We start from the raw sequence: 22293 nt of genomic DNA on the forward strand, positions 1-22293 counted from the left end.
TTTCTGGTAAACAATGTTTCTGATATGGCAATTCACACCTCAATTTCTCTGGACGCCTACTAATCTTGCTACTGGGAAAATCAAATCTCAGTATTCTTTTAGACACCAGCTAATCTTTTAATATCTGTTATCTTTGTTTTCATCTCAAGTTCAATGTTAACCTCCAAATTCCTAACAATATCAACCCTACAGTAGAAAAGCAGCATGCAAGACAAGCATAATTGATGTGACGATACCAGAACCACACACATCCTTTCAGAACATCAGTCTTTTATTTAAGTTAACACTTGAAATCTGAAGTAAAAACAGAAAATGCTGGATAAACTCAAGTCGGTGTGGCAGTAACTGTGGAGAAAGAAACAGAGTTACCTTTTCAATTCCATATGACTTTTCTTCAGCTCTAACAACAGTTTTAATGTTACATCTTCGGCCCCACAGGCAGCCTGATGTTTAACATCCAATTGGTGAACGCCAAGGAGTGTAGGATTCCAGACTGAGCAACTACCTGCTCCTTGAAGCATGTCTCTGCTGGAAGATTTTCTATCTTCCTGCAAAACTAATCCCAGTCTTTTACCATCTTCATCTTGTGGTGCTAGCACCAACTGTAAAGAGAAGTCTACAACTCTTGTCTTCAGCCAGCTGAACACGAGCTCCAATGTGAAAGAATAACTCTCTGAGCTCTGACTCTGGACTGTGATAATCATGTGAAATAATATTCATTTCTATGGTTCTTTTATTGTTACAATCCATAGTTGTAAAATGTTCTTTTTTTTTCTATCCACACTTGCTGTGTGGGTGTGTAGTGGAGTGGGATGTTGCAAACCTCTGAGGTTGAATGTGAATAAACTAACCTATGGGGGAATAAAATATAAAGGTAAGGAAGTATTGTTGCAACTATACAAGGCATTGATGAGACTGCATCTGGAGTATTGTGCACAGTTTTGGTCCCCTTATTTGAGGAAAGATGTCGTGGCATTGGAGGCAGTTCAGAGGAGGTTCACTCGATTGATTCAAGAGATGAGGGGTTTGTCGTATGCAGAGAGATTGAACAGTTTAGGCCGATACTCTCTGGAATTTAGAAGACTGAGGGGAGATCAAATTGAGGTATACAAGATGATAAAAGGTATGGATAAATTAGATATAAAACAAATGCTTCCTCTTGTGGGGCATTCTGGGATGAGAGGTCATAGTCTTAGGAGAAACAGGGGTAGCAAATTTAAAACAGAGTTTGGGAGAAACTACTTCTCCCAAAGGGTTGTGAATCTGTGGAATTTGCTACCCCAAAGTGCAATGGATGCTGGGACAATGAGTAAATTTAAGGAGGAGTTGGACAGATTTTTAATTGGTAATGGGTTGAAGGGTTATGGGGCACATCAGCCATGATCGAATGGCAGAGCGGACTCGCTGGGCCAATTGGCTCAATTCTGCTCCTGTATCTTATGAACTTGTGAACCTCCTGCATTACTCATAATGCGAGTTTGCCCCAAGTTACTTAAAATTAGATCACATAAACTAAAGGTTTGGGAAACACGCCACAGTATGCTTAAAACAATTCGAAAGCACTTTCTGCTTATGGACAGACAGGGAGAGAATGAAGAAGTTCAGTTTGCCTTTCCCTCCTCCCCATAACCAGTGTGAGAGATGGGTGGGATAGAAGGTGTCATTTGGCATTGGTTGTAATTCCTATTTTACACCTTCTTGCTTTTCATTTCCATTAACATATGCTAATCAGGCTGCAGAATCACCCAATTTGTTCAACTATTGAATTGCACTTCCCACACCCACCACTATCCTGGTCTGGTAGACAACGTTGGCCTTATCCTGTACATTCCCATGCAAGATATGGAGTATGCATAACTGTTACCTGAAATGTATGCAAATATAACTTCTATGCTTTCCTTCCAACATTCTTCATATTTCAATGATTTTGGAAAATGGTTAACACTAGTAAGTCCGCTTTTCCTGTCCATTTCTTGTTTGAGCGGGTGGTCCTTTCCTGGATGGTGTGTGACTTGGAGATATGTGTCTTCACCTGACACTGCTGCTCCTGTTCTTTATGGAGGATGGTGGAGAAACTGAGGGATCAGGAGGTGAGTCACTTGTTACTTTGCAGTTCTGTGCATTAGTGCTGCGTCCAGCTGTGGCAGTACGTTTGCCTGTTGTAAATCACATCTAACAGTGGGAATAAACCTAATGATGCTGATCCTCTATTATTCTACTCCCAGTGGTGTTGTAAATAGTTGTGAATTTTTATAGCCCATCTCCCAGCTTCATTAGTTTGTGGATTAAGGAGCAAACTGAGCCATTTCCTGGTTTCTGAATATTATCTATCAGGGGTGAAAGGTGATCTCTGCACAAATACCACATTATTCCACAGTCTTTCTTAGGTTCCTGCTTTTTGGATGTACATTTATATAGCAGGTCTATCTCCCTCCTAAATTTGCAGCATGGAAAGGCAATCTTCAACATAATTATTAAATGCAAACTGGCACAACTGCTAGTATTTTGTTATCCATTTACATGATGTGGGCATCGCTGGCATGGTCAGCATTTATTGCCCATCCTTTGGTGCCCTTCAGAAGGTGATGGTGAGCTGCCTTCTTGAACCGCTGCAGTCCCTGAGTTCTAGGTACGCCTACAGCAATGTTACGGAGGGAATTCCATGATTGTGACCCAGTGACGTGAAGGAATGACGATATATTTCCAAGTCAGGGGACTTGAAGGGGAACCTCCAGGTTGCAGTGTACCCAGGTATCTGCTGACTTTGTTCTATTAGATGGTCGTGATTGGGGACTTTGAAACTGTGGTAACCCTGTTTGTTAACCCTGCCCTCTGACTGGGATACAGAATAGCAGTTTGCTTTACTTCTCACCTGTGGCTCAGTGGGTAGCACTCTTGCCTCTGAGTCTGAAGGTTCAAGTCCCACATTAGAACTTGAGCACACAGGGCAGGCACTCCATTGGGGTACTTGAGGGAGCACTTCACTGTATGAGATTCCATCTTTCAGCTGAAATGTTAAATCGAAACCACGTCTACTCTTTCAGGTAAGCGTGAAAGATCCAAAGGCACTACATTGAAGAAGAGCAGGGAAGTGATCTCTGGTGGCCTGGCCAATATTTATCCCTCAATCAACAAATCTGGTTATCTGATCATTATCACATTTCTCTTTGTGGAAGCTTGCTGTATGCAGGCTGGGGCCACAGATTGAGATGACCTGATCCTCGAGCCTCTACCTAAATGGAAGCCAAGCCTGTCAATATCATTCACAGTAAGAAGTTTAACAACACCAGGTTAAAGTCCAACAGGTTTATTTGGTAGCAAAAGCCACACAAGCTTTCGAGACTCTAAGCCCCTTCTTCAGGTGAGTGGGAATTCTGTTCACAAACAGAACTTATAAAGACACAGACTCAATTTACATGAATAATGGTTGGAATGCGAATACTTACAACTAATCCAGTCTTTAAGAAACAAAACAATGGGAGTGGAGAGAGCATCAAGACAGGCTAAAAAGATGTGTATTGTCTCCAGACAAGACAGCCAGTGAAACTCTGCAGGTCCACGCAACTGTGGGGGAGACAATACACATCTTTTTAGCCTGTCTTGATGCTCTCTCCACTCCCATTGTTTTGTTTCTTAAAGACTGGATTAGTTGTAAGTATTCGCATTCCAACCATTATTCATGTAAATTGAGTCTGTGTCTTTATAAGTTCTGTTTGTGAACAGAATTCCCACTCACCTGAAGAAGGGGCTTAGAGCCTCGAAAGCTTGTGTGGCTTTTGCTACCAAATAAACCTGTTGGACTTTAACCTGGTGTTGTTAAACTTCTTACTGTGTTTACTCCAGTCCAACGCCGGCATCTCCACATCATCAATATCATTCACTTCAGGGAGGGGCACCTGGCAGAACCAAAAGTCACACGCTGAGGGGTTAAGACTCCATCAGAGAGTTAACAGTCTTTACCAGGGGAGGAATGTTGCGCCATGTAAAATAGAACATGGGGATGAAATTATCCTGTATTCTTGAAATGAATGAGCTCAGATGAAAACCTAAGCTTTTGCTGATTGACAGATCAGTTAATGAGTTTAAAAAAGTGTGGAACCAATGAGCTAGGTTTTATCTTCTGTCTGCACAGTTGCTTTGACAGAGCAGATGGCCCACCCTGTCCAATTTCCATTCATTTCAATGGGATGAATGCTGGGTGGGATCTATATAGGGTGTGCCATCTGCTCTGAAAAGCTAAGACTCAGACAGTGAAAATAAAAGTATGTTTAAGCATTTTCTTGTTGTGGAGAACATAAATGCGGTATTTTAAGGCTGTTCTCCCTCTATAAAAAAGAGCTGAGGCAAGGTCGTAGGAAGAGTGGTGAGATCATTAGTTTGAGAACTTTGTTTACATAGCTTGGAATTGTTTCATTAGCTGACCAGAAATTCAATACCCAAATCAAAGGAATCTTTTGGGGAAAGGATTCTGTAACACAGTGTGAAAATTAAGACTACTAAACTGGCATGGTCTAAAGAGCCACTGGAGCAAGTCAGGCTGAGGAAAACCTTGCAATAATTTTTGCGTTTGCCCCTGAGCAGGAAACAATTTATTGACTTTTCACCGATAAGAAATTGTAGTTTAAAGGCACTGATTTCCACTTCACTGCTGAGAAAAATGAACTCAGCCAATGATCCTTTCATCAGGGGCTCATTATCACAGCAAACATGGGCCAGGAAAAATCCAAGTGCTGATAAGTGTGAGTGGCACAGACTATGTTCTATACTGTATTCCTGCCCAGAACTGAGCCTGGAGGAAAATCTATCCCTCGATGTTTCACCAAAAAAAATATTATTTATGACCCACCAATCTGGGGATGCAATGTCTCTGATATGCCGCTGGATCGGTATCAGCTGTTCCCTCAAATGAGATGGACACTGAGTGAAGTCGACTCTACTCCAAACACGCGCAACATGGTGTGGGAGATTTTAACTTTGGGCCCGAACATCAAACTGGCATTGCTAGATTAGACACCCATGATAGAGCCTGCCCAAAGGAAATCAACCAAAATGTAAACTGGTAAAGTCCTATCATGGGCAACCAAGCCATCAACGCCAGCTAAACGCTGGAGTCCAAAGTGAAAACCATTCTACCTCTTTGTTTTGGTGTAAGTGTCTTGTTCCCATGGTGTGTATGGAGCTCAACAAATCCATATGGGAAGGAGGGGAAGTTGACCCATTTTATACATAAGGTTTTTATTATACTTCATTGATATTCTCCCACTTTGCAGGCATCATTATTTTCATGAGCTCCTCAATCAGTGTGACACGCACCAACATATCCTTTCAGCTTTTGCAGCAACAGTGCAAATTAATCTTGATTATGGACAGCTTTGTTCCATAGACTTTTCTTCTTAGAACTAACAGGCCATGTTAGAACTAACAGGCCATGCTAAAATCTCCCTCATTGTACCCGAACTGGTGTCAGAGTGTGGCAACTAGGGGATTTTCACAGCAACTTCATTGCAGTGTTAAGTTAAGCCTACTTGTGACACTAATAAATAAACTTTAACTTTAAAATTTGAAGCTAAAGCTGCTCAATCCCAGTTCACTTTGAAGCCTTATGACCAACATTCTCCAGAAATTGTGAGAAAATTCTCCAGCAATTGTGATGGGATTCAAACACAAGTGCTGGAGGTGAAAACAAAGTTCAAACTCAGTATGGGATATTCCTGTTATGTCCATCTTGGGGCCAGAAATTCACGCCCGAGGTCGATGCCCTTTCCATGGGGCACAATTCACCTGTTTGCACTCCAAGTGCTCCAGCCAGCGGGAAAACTGGAGTGTTTATCATTGGCATCAGCAGTGCCTTCGGGTAGGATTCTCCCAGCCTCAGCATTTAAATTTATGCATCTCAGGAATCACGCTGGCCAGCTCGGTTTTAGAGAGATCGGGATGCCCAAACAGGCCACCTTGCCCCCACAATGGACATGGCAGCCCCCGCTGGCAAGGGGAACACCCCCAACCTCTCATAACAGAGGGGCATTGGGCACCCCCCTCCACTGAAGAATGGGCACTGTCCCCCACATGGGTATGAGGGTGACCCCGGCCCTCTGCCCCTCACCACAGTCAGAGGCCTCAACACCCCCCTGCAAAGAGACACACCCTCAGGACCACAGTGCAAACCTTGCACTGCCTCCTGGCACCCTCATAGCCACATCCTGGCCTGGTGCCTTGTACTCCAAGAGGGGGCAAGGAGGTAACTAGTGTGTCCATATGCCCCTCTGCCACTGCCAGGCTGCAGAACAAAGGTCCCCCAAGAGATCTGGGGATTGGGTGGGCTGGGGCTGGGGATGTGGGTCTAGTGGCTGCACTTGTCCTTGTTGTCCTGGGAAAGGTGTTGTTCAATTTCAGGATGGTAAATTCTGAAACCATTCTGGGGTGAGATACGCATTATTGCCTTATTCATTATTGAAATAAGTTAAGCCTCACAAAATGTGCAAACTGTCAATCAAAGGCTGAAGTTTATAAACATTGTGGTTAGGTTGTATATTTTAAGAGGTTTAACTTCCTCGTTTCTAATCACAATGTATATAAAGCACTGGAGATGCATTCAAGCATGAAGGGAAAGAAAAGCAAACAAAGCTCTTGGCTTGTAATACATACCTGTCGATCAAACCACTACAAAAGGGTGCAGACACCAGATGCTAACCTTCTTATGTTAAAAGGGTACTCCCCAGTGAAAGTGACCACCAAACCATTTGAAAGGGGTTTCACAGCAGTTGTGGGCTATGGGAGAAAACAAGGGGTTCTCTCAGGAAATCCTGTCAGATCATTTCTATAAAAGCACCTTTAAAGAAGGCTTTTAAAATCTGGGTGAATCCCTATTGAATGGAGTGCTGCAATGATTTTGAAGGCTTCCAGATGTCCCTAGGGCATGGATGTCAAAGTGAACAGGGCACTTTAAAGGTTTCATATGACAAAGGCAATAATGAATATCTTACCCCAGAATGGTGTCAGAATTCACCATCCTGAAACTGAGCAACACCTTTCCCAGGGCAACAAGGTCAAGTGCAGCCACTAAACCTCCATCCTGTGGGAAGAGTCCCGAGGTCAAGGCCTTTCCCACAGCCCGAGCCCACCCAACCCCCAGGGTTCCTTGGAGGACCTGCCCTCTGCAGCCTGGCAGCAGTAGATGGACACATGGGCATAACACTTACTTCCTTGCTACTCCTTAGAGCGCAAGGCACCAGGATCACGTTTATCAGGACTTGCACCAAACCCATCCCCCCCGCCATGAGCTTCCAGCTGGAGTGGGTGGGGATGGTGTGCATTGCAGGAGGCCACTGTATTGAGCTTTTAGCACGATAATTACATGATTGTTAGGCTTTTTGAATGTGCATCGGGATCCCATCTGCTCTGGGCGGGAACCTTATCGGGACCAGCGTAGTGCATTGCGACGGGTTTGCCACCTGGTGAGAATCCGGTTTTAGGCCAGACGCCCAATTCAATGAGCTGTTGGGATTCCCGCCAGGGGATAACATGCCTGGTGAATCCTGGCCAAGGTCTGTGAAATAATTTGTCCCATCCAAGATGACTCCCACGGCAAGCAGGACCAAAAGAACTACCGCCAAAATATTAGCCATCTCTTCTTGACTGAAATGTATGTTTAAATCAAATCAGTTGATGTGGAGGTGATTTGACTTCCATGAGAGTATCCTGGAATGAGTGAAAATGGCCATTTGCAATGTTTCTCTGGGATTTCTGCTGATCATCTGCTAGTTACAAGGGAAATAAGAGTGTTCTCAAAACTCTTTTCAAATGTCTTCAACCTGAAATTAAAATAACTGGAGAATATAATCATCTTCACAACTCACTACATTGATGAGCGATCCTAAAATAAAAATTAATGGACATAGAAACATAGAAAAACTACAGCACAAAACAGGCCCTTCGGCCCCACAAGTTGTGCCGAACATATCCCTACCTTTTAGGCCTACCTATAACCCTCCATCCTATTAAGTCCCATGTACTCATCCAGGAGTCTCTTAACAGACCCTATTGAGTTTGCCTCCACCACCACTGACGGCAGCCGATTCCACTCGCCCACCACCCTCTGTGTGAAAAACTTCCCCCGAACATTTCCCCTGTACCTACCCCCCAGCACCTTAAACCTGTGTCCTCTCGTAGCAGCCATTTCCACCCTGGGAAAAAGCCTCTGAGAGTCCACCCGATCTATGCCTCTCAACATCTTATATACCTCTATTAGGTCTCCTCTCATCCTACATCTCTCCAAGAAGAAAAGACCGAGCTCCCTCAGCCTATCCTCATAAGGCATGCCACTCAATCCAGGCAACATCCTTGTAAATCTCCTCTACACCCTTTCAATCTTTTCCACATCCTTCCTGTAATGAGGCGACCAGAACTGAGCACAGTACTCCAAGTGGGGTCTGACGAGGGTCTTATATAGTTGCATCATTATTCCCGGACTCCTAAACTCAATCCTTCGATTGATAAAGGCCAGCACACCATACGCCTTCTTAACCACCTCCTCCACCTGCGGGGCCGATTTTAGAGTCCTATGGACCCGGACCCCAAGATCCTTCTGATCCTCTACTGTACTAAGAGTCTTTCCCTTTATATTGTACTCCTTCATCCCATTTGACCTGCCAAAATGGACCACTACGCATTTATCTGGGTTGAAGTCCATCTGCCACTTCTCCACCCAGTCTTGCATCCTATCTATGTCCCTCTGTAACTTCTGACATCCCTCCAGACTATCCACAACCCCACCACTTACAGTACTAAATCTTCCTAAAAATCATCCAACCTGTGACAAGGTTTGAAACCTGTTTTATTGTCCTTTTGCAGCTCTCAGCTCAGTCGAATGATAGTGGCATGAACAGTGGTAGGGCTGATTCTGATGTGGACGTTGGGTTGTGTGTGAGAGGAAATCAGAATGATACATTCTCTATTTCCCCCCTTTTAGAGGTCCCTTAATCACCAGTTAGAGCTACCCAGGCTGAATGTGTGGAATTGGTCACTCAGAGGGCTGTGAATATTTCACACCACACTGCATATACTAACTGTTGAAGCTATGTGGTTGTTCCGCAATAATCGTACAGAAGTTATTTTTGCTTTGGCCTGTTTTGCTACAGGCTATGAAGTGATGGACTCCAGATGAATACTTATTGCTGTGCTTTTGAGCGATGGTTGTTTCTGAAGTAAGTGGATTTTCATGGCGTGAGGTCAAATATTTTGAGAGCTACCTGAATAAAGACAAAAAGAAGAAAGAAAGAAAAATATTTTTCCAATATACATTTATCACTAGATTTTAAAGGAATGTAAAGTTTGTTTCGACAGTTTCTTGAAGCTTCCTTATCTAGGTAATAACCTTTTATCTTTGACAGGTTACTCTCTGGTCCATAGACGAGCGATGAGAAATAGGAGACAAGTCTCACAGCTCAAATTAAACACTAACATCCTTGTTAAGTTTGGTAGGAATATCAGTCAGCAATCCAATAAACCTGTTAGCAATACAATCCACCCACTAGTGACAAATACTTTACAAGAGGTTAAACATACAGTCACCCACTGAATGATCACATTCCATTGATTGTACACGACAGCAATTGACCAAATTGCTGGTTTGAAACCCCAAATCATTTTGTAGAATAATCTTCATGCCTCTCTTCCCAAGGTGGGCACAGACATCCCATTGACAAGATTGTACTTTCCTATCAAAATCTACCTTAAAAGATAATTAAGTTTTAAGTTTATTTATTAGTATCACAGGTAGGCTTACATTAACACTGCAATGAAGTTACTGTGAAAATTCCCTAGTTGCCACACTCGGGTACACTGAGGGAGAATTTAGCATGGCCAATGCACCTAACTAGCATGTCTTTCGGACTTCTAATTCTTTGTTTAAACCACAATGTTAGAACCTGCTTTGATGTTTCAGATGTACTTTTTCATTCCTCTTGGTTGCTACAGATGTATTTAGCTCATTATCAACACACACAACAGCAGCTTCCTTTCCTGGTCACACACAGTTCAGGGCCACCAAGATAATTAAAACAATCCGACTCCCTCAAATTACTGACTTCTTACAAGTTGCTGCTTGATGATTTAAAGACAGTTTGTCTGATTAATTATCTCATTTCTTCTTGAGTTCTCTGCCCAAAGGCAGGTCCTTGACAATTATTTGTCAAACAATGGCAAAGTGCCATTATTTTTAACTATAGCTCGAGTGAGAAGGCAGGTCCTGAGTCTACCTCAGTTAGGACAGTAATCAAATCTACTGCTATTGGCAGTACTCTGATGGACATATGAGTTAATTGGCCCCCTGATAAAGCATACAAAAATATATACAAAAAATAGTTTATTGCGGAGTTAATTTTTCTCGCGCCATCAATCAATGTCATTGTGTGTTATTTTCTCACGGTTTTCAAAACAGTCTGTACAGCATTTAAGCCTGAGCATTGTTTAAACAGGTTCAGCCATTTCAATCTTTTTTAGCCATTATTGCTCTTTACAGCCCTTCAGAATAGACTTTGCAAATGCAATTTTCACAGAATCACAGAGTGCAGAAGAGGCACTTTGACTCATCGGGCCCTATTTCACCATTTTGACTCCAGGTGCTGGGAGGACTTAAAACTGGGAGTGTTTCGGATCTGACTTTTAGACCTGTTCTCAGGCGTCCCCATACGCACTCTGCCTGAAAATATATCAGTGATTCCGAATCGTGCTGCATAAGCCTGTGGGCGGGGCTTAACGTGCCCGAAACCCTGCAGCTCCGATCGGCGCCTCCAACTACGCACGCGCAGAAAAAAAAGATAGAATGCGGCTCCCTTTCCACATCGCTCCCGGGCCGGATAATGCCTCCCCCTGGCCCCCACAGACATTGCCCCACCCCCCCAACATTATTGACCCCCCTTATCCCCCCATCCCCCCGCCACCCAGACCAATCATGGGCCTCTCCCCCCCTTCCCCTCCACTGATCTCAGGCAGAGTGGTAGAGGACTCCCCTTGCCCCCCCACTGATCTCAGGCAGAGTGGTAGAGGACTCCCCTTGCCCCCCCCACTGATCTCAGGCAGAGTGGCAGCGGACCCCCCTTCCTCCCCACTGATCTTAGGCAGAATGGCAACGGACCCCCTTCCCCACTGATCTCAGGCAGAGTGGCAGCGGATCCCCTTCACCTCCACTGATCTCAGGCAGAGTGGCAGCGGATCCCCTTTCACCCCCACTGATCTCAGAGGCAGAGTGGCAGTGGATCCCCTTTCACCCCCACTGATCTCAGGCAGAGTGGCAGAGGACCCCCCCTTCCTCCCCACCGATCTCAAGCAGAGAGCTGTCAGAAGCTCGGCACTGACCTCCTCACTAACCCTCACCGATGGAGCGCCCGAATCAGACTTATATGGAGCGTGCCTGTTTTGCACTGATTCCGGATGGGCGAACGCGGTGGTAAAGGGGGAAGTTGAGCGTGCAGCCTAATAAGTCAATTTAAATGCTGCAAATGCATTTAAATGGCCGTCGCAGCCATTTCGGACGCGGTCCCAATCGTGGCCATTTTTGGTTCTTGGTAAAGGGGGAACCAGTGTGGAGGTGGGTGCAGATCACGTTACTCGCCTTACGCCCGACCTTGCCAGGTTTTCATGCCCAAAAACGGGTGCAACGCGATGGTAAAATCGGAACCATTGAGTCTGCGCTGACATATGAGAAACACCTGACCTACCTCCCGAATCCAATTTACCAGCACTTGGTAGCCTTGAACGTTATGACATGCCAAGTGCTCATCCAGGAAATTTTAAAGGATGTGAGGTAACCCGTCTCTACCGCCCTCCCAGGCAGCACATTCCAGACCGTCACCACCCTCTGGGTAAAAGGTTTTTCCTAATATGTCGCTAAACCTCCTGCCCCTCACCTTGAACTTGTGACCCCTCGTAACTGACCCTTCAACTAAGGGGAATAGCTGCTCCCTATCCACCCTGTCCATGCCCCTCATAATCCTGTACACATCGATCAGATCGCCGCTCAGTCTTCTTTGCTCCAAATATGAAAATGACCCAAGCCTAACCAACCTCTCTTCATAACTTAAATGTTCCATCTCAGGCAGCATCCTGGTGAATCTCCTCTGCACCCCCTCCAGTGCAATCATATCCTTCCTATAATGTTGCAACCAGAACTGCACACAGTACTCCAGCTGTGGTCTCACCAAAGTTCTATACAACTCCAACATGACCTCCCAGCTTTTGTAATCTATGCCTCGATTGATTAAGGTAAGTGTCCCATATGCCTTTTTCACCACCACATCAGCCTGCCCTTCCGCTTTCAGAGATCGATGGGCAAACAAGCCAAACATTTGTTCCTGATAATTGTTGGACCCTCTACGTATTGACCAAAAAATTATCCTCTACACATTTCAAGAAATTCACTCCATCCAAGCCTTTAGTACTATGTCTATCCCAATTAATGTTGGGAAAGCTGAAATCACCAAATATAATTACCCTAGTGTTATTGCTTTTACACACCTTCGCAAATTGTGCACATATTTGCATCTCAATTTCCCGCTCACTATCTGGGGATCTATAATATATAGAAACTAGAAGCAAGAGTAGGCCATTCGGCCCTTCGCACCTGCTCCGTCATTCATCATGACCATGGCTGATCATTAAATTCAATACCCTGATCCTGCCTTCCCCCCATATTCCTTGATCCCTTTAGCCCCAAGAGCTATGTCTAATTTCTTCTTGAAATCACACAAAGTTTTGGCCTCAACTACTTTCTATGGTGGTGAATTCCACTGAGTCACCACCCTCTGGGTGAAGAAATTTCTCCTCACCTCACTCCTAAAAAGTTTTCCCCTTATCCTCAAACTATGCCCCTAAGTCTGGACTCCCCCTCCATAAGGAACATTCTTTCTGAATCTACCCTGTCTAATCCTGTTAGAATTTTATAAGTTTCTATGAGATCCCCTCTCACCCTTCTAAACTCCAATGCATACAATCCTAACCGACTTAGTCTCTCCTCATATGACAGTCCCGCCAACCCAGGAATCAGCCTGGTAAACCTTCGCTGTACTCCCTCTACAGCAAGGACATCCTTCCTCAGATAAGGACACCAAAGCTGCAGACAATACTCCTGGCGTGACGTCACCAAAATCCTGAAGAATTGCAGTAAAACATCCCTATTCCTAAAATCAAATCCTCTCGCTATGAAGGCCAACATACCAGGAGACCCTGGGGTGTCCAGTCCATTTGACTGCCCTTTCCTGTGACCGACACACTCCAGCCCTGCACACTGAAGTGGACAGCACTGTAGCACCTGTGTGCCCGAAAGCAGGCCCAGACCCTCGAGGTCCTGCCCTCCAGGGGACATCCACCTAGTTCATCTCAAGCAACAGAGAGTAGCAGTCAGCAGGCCACCCCATCCAGAGCTGTGCATCCTGAGGAGAAACCTAGATGTAGCAGGAGTTTGAGGAATGCTAGGAAAAGATAGTCACAGCGTAGGCATGGGTGAGTTTGACACATGTAGAAATTATTCACCAATGTTAGCACCATTAAAAGTATGAAAAGTCGCATTGTGCACTCTCATACAATGGCTGAGTTCCCATACTAGCCTCTCTCAACTCCACTTGACAGATGGACATCTACCTTGGATGGCGTAAGTGTCGTGCTAACCCCCAAGGGTGAGGACTGAGGGCGCATCGAGCTAATCATTGCTCCATGTCAGAGTCCCCCTGCTGCTTAGGAATGACAGAGCAGGCTCGAAGGACTGGATGGCCTACTCCTGCTACTATTTTCTATGTATGTTTCTATGTATTATAGACCCCCAGATAGTCAGTGGGAAATTGAGGAGCAAATATGTGCACAATTCGCGGAGGTGTGTAAAAACAATTTTTAAAAAAATTCATTCGTGGGACATGGGCGTCCCTGGCTGGCCAGCATTTATTGCCCATCCCTAGTTGCCCTTGAGAAGGTGGTGGTGAGCCTCCTTCTTGAATCACTGCAGTCCATGTTCTGTGGGTTGACCCACAATGCCGTTAGGGAGGGAATAACACTAGGGCAATTATATTAGAATCATAGAAACCCTACAGTGCAGAAAGAGGCCATTTGGCCCATCGAGTCTGCACCGACAACAATCCCACCCAGGCCCTATCCCCTTATCCCTACATATTTACCCGCTAATCCCTCTAATCTACGCATCTCAGGACACTAAGGGGCAATTTTAGCATGGCCAATCAACCTAACCCGCACATCTTTAGACAGTGGGAGGAAACCGGAGCACCCGGAGGAAACCCATGCAGACACGAGGAGAATGTGCAAACTCCACACAGACAGTGACCCAAGCTGGGAATTAGGTAATTTCAACTTTCCCAACATTAATTGGGATAGACATAGTGCTAAGGGCTTGGATGGAGTGGATTTCTTGAAGTGTGACAGGAGAATTTTTTTGGTCAACATGTAGAGAGTCCAACAATTGTTAGGAACAAAGGGACCTTGGCATGTTTGTCCATTGATCTCTGATGACAGAAGGGCAGGTTGATATGGTGATAAAAAAGACATATGGGACACTTGCATTTTATAAGACCCCACCCTGGGACCTCACAGTTGCCCCTATGTGGTGAATCTACCTGCTCCCACCCACTTCCAGCTGCCATTCCAGAAAGGCAATCCCTCCAAGGAAACATCACTTAGATACTAACAAGGGGAACCTGAGAAGCGCAAAGTCCACACCAAGCGCAGATCCCTTGGAGACCGAGCAGTCCTCAATAATGAAGGCAATGAACAGCAACCCCCCCCCTCCCCCTCCTCCACCAATGCCTAAACTCAGCTTCCCCCACCCCCTCCGCCGGGCACGGGAACGACTTACCTGATTCCCCCACGTCCTCTCCAGTGCCCCTTCTCAATTCAAATCCCTGGTGGGTGATGGCAACCTTCCCTCTCACCTCTGATACCCCATTTGGAGGTAAGCTCACGAGGTTCATGTTTTTATAGAGCTGTTGTAAACTGCGCTGGCGTGAATGCAATGCCCAGTCAACCCTCCCAGGTGGATATAAAAGATTTCATTGCCTTATTTGAGGTAGAGTAAGAGAGTTCTCCCAGCATTCTATTCATTATGTATCCCTGACTAAAACAGATCAACTGCTCACTTATTCTGTTGCTGTTTGAGAGAACTTGCTGTCTGCACACCAGCCCTCACGTTTCTCAAACTGCAACATTGACAACTGTAACCATGGTATTTTATGGGCTGTAAATTTCTTTGAGACTTTCTGAGGTCATGGAGAGTGTTATGTTGTTATTATCGGTCTAAGGAGAATTTAATTAAAAAACAAAACAGAGCTTACTGTAAGAGACTGCTGTCTCATTGGGAAAATCAGTGAATTGACATGAATTTAATGAGGTGGCAATCCCCACTTCAGTAGAGCTGCTAATTTAAATGGTCAGAACATTAGGTGACGCGTGCACCTAACTCTTCACGAGGGAAATGCAAAGTTGGAGAATTAAAGCTCAAATAGTGGGACAATTAAAAGCAATACTTTGAGATGACCCCTTGCACATTTATTGTTCTGAATAATATTTCATCATAGTCCTTACCAGAAGTACTCCTTCAGTCTGAATTATCCATACTTGCCCACAGTAAATTCTAAACAGAGTGTATTGAAACAGAAATTAAAGGGCTTATTGTTGTTTGCAATCCACCACGTTTTTGAAACATAGGGTGGGATTTTCTGGCCGCACTTACCCAAAGACTGGAAAATCCCACCCGAGGTCAACGGATCTTTAGCATGATCTGCCCCTCGCCCCCTACAATTCCCGTGCCGGGCGGGAAAGGAAAATTCCACCCAAAGACAAGTATTTTTACGCAATTTCATCATTGTATCAGTGACTCTGATGCAAGGGTTTTTACAGCTAATGTAGAATGAGTATTCATGCATATATAGCCATGACCGGAAGTGATGTGCCGGTTACGTGGAGGTTCTCACTACCCTGGCTACAGGCATGACGTGTAAGTGCTGCTGAAGATCTTTATAGTAAATTGTTGAAGTTGTAGTCCTTTTCATCATTCCTACACCACCCCACAATACTACAGCTACAATGTTCCTATAAATCAATAGCTTCCTGATAGACTGGGCTTTGTCTACAGGGCCACGAGTTCAGATTGTGCAGCCTCATCTTTATTGGGCTCCATACTGTCAGGCAAGGCAGGAGATTAGTATGTGCACTGGATTTGATCCCAGAGGAGACACATTCCCCCTTGTTTAATTTGTGCTATCCACATCAGACTGTCTGCAATAATAAAATAACTATGTTCCTCAAAAATGTTATTAAAAATCTAATAAAGATGTGTTTTTGGAGAAAAATGTGATGTAGAGCGATGGTCCCATTATCACAGAATTGTTATAGTGCAGAAGGAGGCCACTTGGCCCATCGATTCTGCACAGGCTCTTCAGCTTTGTGGCCATTCTCCTGCCTTTTCCACGTACCACTGTACATTGTTTCCTTTCAAATGTTCATCTAATGCCCTCTTGAAAGCCTCAATTGCACCTGCCTCCACCACATTTCCAGGCAGTGCATTCCAGACCTGAATCACTTGTTTGAAAAACCTTTTTCTCACATCACATTTGATTTTTCTGCAAATCACTTTAAATCTGTGCCCTCTCATGATCCTTCTTAGAGCAGGAACAGTTTCTCCCCATCTACTCTGTCCAGCACCCCTCATGATTTTGAACATCTCTATCAAATCTCCTCTTAGCCTTCTTCTCTCCAAGGAGAACAATCCCAATCTCTCCAATTTTTCATCATAACTGAAGTTTCTCATCCCTGGAACCATTCTTGTAAACTTCTTCTGCACTCTCTCCAATACATTCATATCCTTCCAATAGTGTAATGCCCAAAACTGTGCACAATTTTCCAGCTGAGGTCTAACTTGTGTCTTGTATAATTTCAACAGACCATCCTTGTTCTTCTCTATATTCCTATTAATAAAGCCCAGAATACTATATGCCATTCAAAAAGGTCTCTCCACTTGTCCTGCCACCTTCAATGATCAATGCACATATATATATATATATATCCAGGCCCCTCTATCCCTGCACCCCATTAAGAATGTTACTCATTATTTTCTATTGTCTCTCCATGTTGTGACTCCACTACGACTCTCACCAACGTTTACAGGTGCACCATAGAAAGTATTCTTTCTGGTTGTTTCACAGCTTGGTATGGCTCCTGCTCTGTCCAAGACCGCAAAAAACTACAAAGGGTTGTGAATGAAGTCCAGTCCATCATGCAAACCAGTCTCCCACCCATTGACTCTGTCTACACTTTCCACTGACTCGAAAAAGCAGCCAGCAGAATCAAGGACCCCCACGCACCCTGGTCATACTCTCTTCCAACTTCTTCTGTCGAGAAAAAGATACAAATGTCTGAGGAAATGTACCAACCGACTCAAGAACATCAGACTTTTGAAAGGACCTATCTCGCATTAAGTTGATCTTTCTCTACACCCTAGCGATTTTCACAGTATACCTTCATTGCAGTGTTAATGTAAGCCTATTTGTGACACTAATATAAATAAACTTTTAAACGTTAAATGACTGTAACACTACATTCTGCACTCTCTCCTCTATGAACGGTATGCTTTGTATGTATAGCACGCAAGAAACAATACTTTTCACTGTGTACCAATACATGTGACAATAATAAATCAAATCAAATCAAATGTTCTACCTACTAAAATGAATCACCTCACAATGCTCCACATTGAACTTCCTCTGCCACATATCTACCCACTCCACCAACTTGTCCATGTCCTTTTGAAATTCGACACTGACCTCTTCAGAGTTTATAATACTTTCATGTTTTGTGTCATCGGTAAACTTTGAAATTGTTCCCTGCACACCAAGACCTCGATCATTAATATATATTAAAAAAGGGTGTCAGCACAGACCCCCGGGATCTCACTATAAACTTTCCTCCAGTGTACAAAATATCCATTGATCTCTGCTTCCTACTTTTCACAGTAAGGAGTCTCACAACACCAGGTTAAAGTCCAACAGGTTTATTTGGTAGCAAAAGCCACTAGCTTTTGGAGTGCTGCTTCTTCGTCAGGTAAGTGGGAGTTCTGTTCACAAACAGGACATATAAAGACACAAACTCAATTTACAAAATAATGGTTGGAATGCGAGTCTTTACAGGTAATCAAGTCTTAAAGGTACAGACAATGTGAGTGGAGAGAGCATTAAGCACAGGTTAAAGAGATGTGTACTGTCTCCAGCCAGGACAGTTAGTGAGATTTTGCAAGCCCAGGCAAGTCGTGGGGGTTACAGATAGTGTGACATGAACCCAAGATCCCAGTTGAGGTCGTCCTCATGTGTGCGGAACTTGGCTATCAGTCTCTGCTCAGCGACTCTGCGTAGTCGTGTGTCGTGAAGGCCGCCTTGGAGAACGCTTATCCGAAGATCAGAGGCCGAATGCCCGTGACTGCTGAAGTGTTCCCCAACAGGAAGAGAACACTCTTGCCTGGTGCTTGTCGAGCAGTGTTCATTCATCCATTGTCGTAGCGTCTGCATGGTCTCCCCAATGTACCATGCCTCGGGACATCCTTTCCTGCAGCGTATCAGGTAGACAACGTTGACCGAGTTGCAAGAGTATGTACCATGTACCTGGTAGATGGTGTTCTCACGTGAGATGATGGCATCCGTGTCGATGATCCGGCACGTCTTGCAGAGGTTGCTGTGGCAGGGTTGTGTGGTGTCGTGGTCACTGTTCTCCTGAAGGCTGGGTAGTTTGCTGCGGACAATGGTCTGTTTGAGGTTGTGCGGTTGTTTGAAGGCAAGAAGTGGGGGTATGGGGATGGCCTTGGCGAGATGTTCGTCTTCATCAATGACATGTTGAAGGCTCCGGACAAGATGTCGTAGCTTCTCCGCTCCGGGGAAGTACTGGATGACGAAGGGTACTCTGTCCGTCCTATTATTCAGCCAATTCTGTATCCATGTTTCTTTTATTCCATGAGCTGTAACTTTTCTCATAAATCTGCTGTGTAGCACTGCATCAAATGTCTTCTGAAAGTCCATATACACCACATCAACAGCATTACCCTCATCGATCCTCTCTGTTACGGTTATGTAATGGCACTCCAGGCATTGTCAACACACTTTGCTAGCAACAAGAGTTATTACGGAATAAGAGAAACTGCATATGAGGGTTTGCAGCCCGAGGTTGCCTTGGAGCAGGCTACCCAACTGCTCCAGTCCTACATGCTTACTACATGGTTTCCAGATGTATTTTGCCTGAGAGAGGACTCCGCCCTCTGGCGTAATCACTCGCTCCCAATCCCCATTGTTCTCTCAAGCCAGTTGATCCTCTTCTGCTCTGCTGTCTTAAAGAGACAGACACCACAACACTACAGTTATCCCTTCAAAAAACTCCATCAAGTTAGTTAAACATGATTTCTCCTTTAGAAACCCTTTTTGGTTCTTCCTTATCAACCCATATTTTCCCATATGAATACTAATTCTCTTCCGAGTAATTGTTTCTAGAAGCTTGCCCACAACTGATGTTAGGGTCCTTCCTTACAATCTTTTTTGAAGAAGGGTGTAACACTTGCAATTCTCCAGTCCTCTGGCATCTCCCTTGAGTCTAGAGAAGACTTACAGTCAGCACTCCTGCAATTCCCATTCCTCTTCCATCAATATCCTTGGATGTACCTCAGCCAGTCCTGATGCCTTGTCAACTTTCAATACCGATAATCTATCCAACACTTGCCCTTTGTCAATTCTGAACCCTTCTAGTGAAAGAATTTCCTCATCTGTCACAATTTCCTGGGTAGCACCTATCTGCATGGAAAAGGCAGATGCAAAGTTTTTATTTAATTCCTTAGATATGCCCTTGCCTCCATGTGTACATTTGGCATGTCAGCTACAACTCTCACCAACGTTTTCAGATGCACCATAGAAAGCATTCTTTCTGGTTGTATCCCAGTTTGGTATGGCTCCTGCTCTGCCCAAGACCACAAGGAACTACAAAAGTTGTGAATGTAGCCCAATTCATCACGCAAACCAGCCTCCCATCCATTGACTCTGTCTACACTTCCTGCTGCCTCGGCAAAGCAGCCAGCATAATTAAGGACCCCACGCACCCCGGACATTCTCTCTTCTATCTTCTTCCTTCAGGAAAAAGATACAAAAGTCTGAGGTCACGTATCAACCGACTCAAAAACAGCTTCTTCCCTGCTGCTGTCAGACTTTTGAATGGACTTACCTTGCATTAAGTTGATCTTTCTCTACACCCTAGCTATGACTATAACGCTACATTCTGCACTCTCTCGTTTTCTTCTCTATGAACGGTATGTTTTGTCTGTATGGCGCGCAAGAAACAATACTTTTCACTGTATGTTAATACATGTGACAATAATAAATCAAATCAAAATCAAATCAAATTTCCTTCTCGATCCCTATTAACCCTACTATTCTTACCAACCTTTTACTATTTTTATGCCAATTGAAAACTTTGGGATCTCCCTTTTTGTTGGCTGCCAGTCTTTTCTTGTAATACCTCTTCGCTTCTCTAATGAGCACTGTCACCTCCCCTCTGAATCTTCTGTACTCCTCTTGATTCTCAACTGTATTTTCTAACTGACATCTGTCTTAACACACTTTTTGTTCTTTATCTTAATTTCTATTTCCTTTTTCATCTAGGGAGCTCTGGATTTGTTTGCCCTACCTTCCGCTTTTAAGGGAACATACCTTGACTGTGTCTGGACCATTTCTGTTTTGAAGGTAGCCCATTGTTCAGCCAACCATTTGTTCCAGTCGAACCAGCCCAGCTCCATTCTTGCCCCATTGATGTTGGCTCTCCCCCAGTTAATTATTTTTACTCTGGATTGCCTATTTCCCTTTTATTTCACCATCCTAAAACTTACAAGACAATGATCACTGTCTCCTGAATGTTCCCCCACTGACACTTGATCAATTCAGCTGACCTTATTTCCAAGAACCAGATCCAACAGTGTGTTTTTTCTTGTTGACTGGACACATGGTGCTGTAGAAGATTTTCCTGAACACACTCTAGGAACATTTACCCCTCTCACCCTTTACATTACCAATGTACCAATCTATGTTCGGGTAATTAAAGTCCCCTATTAAAACTATTCTATAATACTTGAATCTTTTTGTAATTTCCCTGCAGATTTGTTTTTCTACATCCTTCTGACTAGTTGTCAGTTTACAATCAGACGACAGCGAGTACTGTAACTGCATGCTTTTTATTCCTCAGCTCGAGCCAAATTGATTCTGTCCTCTGGGACATCCTTTTTCTTCAGCACTACAATACTCTCCCTAACCAAACCACCATTCACCCCTTTACTTTCCTTTCCTATCTTTCCTGAACCCAGGAATATTTAACACCATGTCTCGTCCTTCCTTGAGCTGGGTCTCAGCTATGGCCAATTGATTAAGAATTAGATTTTCATGGAAGTTGATAACTTGTGAAAAGCAACTTGTTCCAGGTACTGAGAGATAAACAATAGTAAAGCAGAGAATAAACAAGAAGTTTATTACAAGGACCATCTCTTTCCAGCTGTTTAGCTTAGAGTAAGCTGGCAGCAGGGTGCATCTTATTCAGCAGAATTCAGCTGAAATTCTTCAGCTGGCTATAAGGGTTTAAAACCCTTCGCAGCTGACAGTGAGTGGGACAGCCAATCTGCAAAGGGAAAGATTTCATAGAATCCCTACGGTGCAGAAGGAGGCCATTAGGCCCATCAAGTCCACACCAACAACAATCCAACTCAGGCCCTATCCCCACAACCCCACGTATTTACCTTGCTAGTCCCCCGACACTAAGACGCAATTTAGCATAGCCAATAAACCTAACCCGCACATCTTTGGACTGTGGGAGGAAACCGCAGCACCCGGAGGAAACCCACGCAGAAATGGGAGAATGTGCAAACTCCACACAGACAGTGACCCGAGGCCGGAATTGAACCCGGGTTCCTGGCACTGTGAGGCTAACCACTGTGCCGCCATGCTGCCCCATGCCACCGTGCTATAATTGCTCGGTCCTTCCTTACAGCCATTTTTGAACAAGGGTGTAACACTTGCAATTCTCCAGTCCTCTGGCATCTCCCCTGAGTCTAGAGAAGACTTACAACCAGGGGATTGAGAGCAAGTGATTACCCCAGAGGGTGGAGTCCTCTCTCAGGCAAAATACAGCTGGAAGCCATGCAGTATAGTAATACTCCAGAATGAAAGAACATTAGAACCCAAGAGATCTGACCCAAGGTGCTATGCTATAGAGCTGTGCCTAGATGAT

Source organism: Mustelus asterias, chromosome 22 (genome assembly GCF_964213995.1).
Source record: "Mustelus asterias chromosome 22, sMusAst1.hap1.1, whole genome shotgun sequence".
Lineage (NCBI taxonomy): Eukaryota > Metazoa > Chordata > Chondrichthyes > Carcharhiniformes > Triakidae > Mustelus > Mustelus asterias.